The sequence below is a fragment of the Aegilops tauschii genome, chromosome 3 (genome assembly GCF_002575655.3).
Source record: "Aegilops tauschii subsp. strangulata cultivar AL8/78 chromosome 3, Aet v6.0, whole genome shotgun sequence".
NCBI classification, from domain to species: domain Eukaryota; kingdom Viridiplantae; phylum Streptophyta; class Magnoliopsida; order Poales; family Poaceae; genus Aegilops; species Aegilops tauschii.
In genome coordinates this window covers 107513468-107517768 of record NC_053037.3, presented here as the reverse complement: position 1 = coordinate 107517768, position 4301 = coordinate 107513468, and the positions used below count along the sequence as shown (strand labels likewise).

General features: G+C 40.6%; 1 long non-coding RNA gene across 1 annotated transcript; it reads right to left on the bottom strand.

Moving 5' to 3' along the window:
- Nucleotides 1–3015: 3015 nt before the first annotated feature.
- On the bottom strand, nt 3016–3582 carry LOC141020940 (uncharacterized). Its single transcript, XR_012180936.1, has 2 exons — nt 3468–3582; nt 3016–3382 (listed from the first exon to the last, which is right to left on the bottom strand). It is a non-coding gene; the product is annotated as an uncharacterized lncRNA (long non-coding RNA).
- Between the last annotated feature and the right edge of the window lie 719 nt (nt 3583–4301).

Here is a 4301-nt window from a genome sequence, read left to right as displayed (position 1 = left end):
GGGGAAAGGGGAGAGAGAGGCGTGCGGGGAGTGAGTGGGGGAGTGGGGGGTGTCGGTTAGGGTTTGTGGAAGTGGGGGGGGAGTAGCTGGCGTGGTTGGGCCGGCCTGGTGGGGGGTGGCCGACTGGGTTGGGATGGGCCGAGGCCCATGGGAGCTGGGGATATATCCTTTTGATTTTTTGTTTTTCTTTTATCTTTTAATTTCTTTTCTGTTTATTTCACCTTTCAAATTATTTTAGTTTTGTAAAACATACAGTTAGTTCCTAAATTAGTAATAGTAATTATACCACTGCCACAATTATTTTGGCACATTATTAAATTAGTTATATTATTATAACTTTATAATAGGCATTAAATTAATTGTTTTTGATGTTGTTTTAATTACTTTAGAGCCCTAAAACATTTTATCATAGTTTGGTCTCTCCACCAATATATCCTATAAATTATTTGCCACAATAAGAACATTTTAGTTTTTATGTTTGAAAACATTTACTGTTTGCCTATATTTTAAATTTGAATTTGAATCGTTTTGAACTAACGCGAGTTTATCAACAGTAACCGTGGTGACGTGGCATCTTTAACAGAGGTTTACTGTAGCTTAATTATCCGGGAGTCACACCTCTGATTTTGAACATGAACATGCTTTGTGAGTAGTTACTTTTGTTCCTGAGGACATGGGAGAAGTCTTGTTATAAGTAATCATGTGAGGTTGGTATTTGTTTGATATTTTGATGAGATGTATGTCATCTTTCCTCTAGTGGTGTTATGTGAACGTCGACTACATGACACTTCACCATGATTTGGGCCTAGGGGAAGGCATTGGGAAGTTATAAGTATATGATGGGTTGCTTGAGTGACAGAAGCTTAAACCCTAGTTTATGCCACTAGTACAGCGAGGTGCTATACAAACGGTTTTTAACCCCTTTCCGCGACGGCAATTGGAACTGTCGCCTAGTGAGTGACTACGATAGGGGGTCCTTCCCACACGACCCAGAAACCGTCGGAGATAGGAGCCTTGATGCATACAGTTGTCCCTATATAACCGTTTCTGATATCTTGAATATCCCAAACGCTTCATCCTTGTTACTCGTTTGTGCTCGCATTGCCATCGCAGTCGGAGTTTTGTGGTTTTACCTAAAACCAGGCAGATTCCAGGCATGGGAGTTTTCCAGGCACGTACCAAACTGGCTCTTCATTTACGATGTCTGGCACATCACAAACAGTTCATGATTATAAACCGTGTATGATAGGTAGACAGTCACACACATTTAGTTTTCCCGCACCGTATGTTATAGTGTCTGACATCACACACACTTTCCAAACGGCAACTGTGTGCATTGTTACACATGTCTCCTCTCCATGAACCGTGTCGGATTATGATGTATATCGCACACGTTGTGCTTTATTGACCATGTGCGCCGTAATGACCTACACACCGTAATTTCACCCTGATTTAATTGCTGCTATTTCAAATTGTACGTAATTTGAACTTGAAAGTAGGCTATAGCTTTATTCATATCCATCAGGTTCAAACAACCAATGTATTATTCGATTCATAGGTACATATGTTTAAGAATTACATAAGCACCAAATAAAGAATGATGAACCAGGGTTCTATACTTGTACTATTATAGATGGTAAAGAAAGAGGCAACAGACATTCTGGTTGCTGAACAAGGTGAAGCGGAACGGCCCTATTGTGCTCTCCTGGATACAGAAGGCATGCACGACTCTAGTCCAACCCCTTGTGATGGCCGGCCGCCAATCATGTAGTTTGAGAGGTAATCTTGAGTAAACTGCTTCAGGATCCACTGCAAAAGAAAAAAGATTCAGACATTGTCATCTAACACATCTCATTACAGGCAGTAAAAAGAAGGCTACAGAGTTCTTACTTACCATCCTGCAGTTCACTTTTGTCTTGCATAAAGTGCAAACAAATAGTTCGATTGACATCTTTTAACCCATTTTAATAACAATCTTTGTCAGTTTCCTCACTTGATGCTGGTTCATGAATATCTCATTGCCCCATACGCAAAAAGGGTCAAAGTGTGGATCTTTGGCAATGACATATGTACCTAAAATCACCAAGTTAATATTAGAAGCTAAACAACAATTGCAAAATTATGTAGTACAACACTCCTCCATCCCATTATATAAGATTTTATTACATGTATATCCAGACATCATCAGAACATTAAGGTAACACTCTTCCTTGTTGCTATGTAGCCTGGGATTGCATATTTAGTCATTCAGTACAATGCATGTTGCTATGTAGCCTCAGATATATTAAATATCATTGGTGCGTGTCGGTCCTAAACAAACGGTTTAAAACCCCTTCCCGCGACGGCATTCGGAACCGTCGCCAAGCGAGTGTGGGCGATAGGGGGTCCTTCCCACACGACCCAAAAACCATCGAGGATAGGGCCCCTACAGTACTCCTACTCGTTTCTGCTCGCATTGCCATCGCAGTCGGTATTCTGTGGTGCTACGTTTATGATGCACGGCCCATCATAAACGGTTCACTATTATAGAACGTGTATGATGTGCGGCCCATCACAAACGGTTCACCGTTAAGATGATTAGCTAATCGTCGTACGAGTGTCGGACAGGATTACGAAACGTCGGACCGTCATAACATCGTCGTACACGACAACTATCGCACACGCTATTCTGTGGTGCAACATTTACAATGGATACTTCACCAGAAACAGTTCATGGTTGCGAATCATGTACGATAAGGCAACTAACACAAACGTCTAGTTTGCCCGCACCGTTTGTGATATTGTCTGACATCGCACACGCTTTACAAATGGCAACTATGTGCATGTTTGCACACGTTTCCTCTCTGTGAACCGTCTCGGATTATGGTGCATATCGCAAACGTATGTGTTTTACCAACCGTGTGTGCCGTAACAACCTGGAGAGCGCAATTTCACCGTAATTTAATTGCTGCTTTTCCAAATTTTGCCGGATTTGGATTTGAATTTGAATGTATGCTACAGCTTTATTCATATCCATCAGGTTCAAACAACCAATGCATTATTCGATTCATAGGTACATATGTTCAAGAATTACATAAGAACCAAATAAAGAATGATGAACCACAGTTGTATACTTGTACTATTAAAGACGGTAAAGAAAGAGGCGAAATATATTCTGGTTGCTGAACAAGGTGAAGCGGAATGCCCATATTGTGCCCTCCTCCATGCAGAAGGCACGCACGACTCTAGTCCAACCCCTTGTGATGGCCGACCGCCCATCCTCCACGGTATTCATGAAAACATCTAGATAATCATCGTGTTCTGGTAGAAATACTTTAACCTTTGCATGCCCACCAATCATGTAGTTTGAGAGGTAATCTTGAGTAAACTACTTTGGCAACCACTGCAAAGGAATAAGATTTCAGACATTGTCATCTAACACAACTCATTATGGGCAGTAAAAAGAAGGTTGCAGAGTTCTTACTTACCATCCTGCAGTTCGCTGTTGTCTTGGATAAAGTGTAAACAAATAGTTTAATTGCCATCTTTGGACCCATTTTACTAACAATCTTTATCAGCTTCCTCACTTGATGCTGGTTCATTGATATCTCATTGCCCCATACGCAGAAAGGGGCGAAACGCGGATCTTTACGAATGACATATGTACCTAAAAGCACCAAGTTAATATTAGAAGCTAAACTGCAATTGCACAATGATGTAGTACAACACTCTTTTATAATATGTCTATATACATCCGTATGTGGTAGTCCATTTGAAATCTCTAAAAATACAAATATTTAGGAACGGAGGGAGTATCTTATAACATCCAATATACTCACGAATTAGATGAATTAACATCTTATATTATGGGCCGGAAGGAGTTTAGTTCATTCTTACAAATTATCTACTGCTGTATCCATGGGTTACAGTTAGTTTGAGCTAGTTCGGGCTCAAATAGCCCTAAAGTATATCTAAACATGAGGGCTAGTTTGAGCTAGTTGCATCTATAACCCACCCAAAAAAACTAGTATCCAACCCAAGATGTGCTAATTGGAGCTAGTTCTCCTAGTGCATTTATTGTCAATCTAACCCTACCATCCAAACAACTCTTTGGATGGAGTCAGTTCAGGGTTAGTAATGAGCTAGATACTAACTCTAACCTCTAGCTAAGTTGAGTATCCAGACAGGGTTGTGTTGTTGCTGTTGCTGCTGCTGCTCTTCTACGTATATCTAGACATCATTAGAACATTAATGTAACACTCTTCCTTGTTGCTATGTAGCCTAGGATTGCATATTCAGACATTAAGTACAGTGCATGTTGC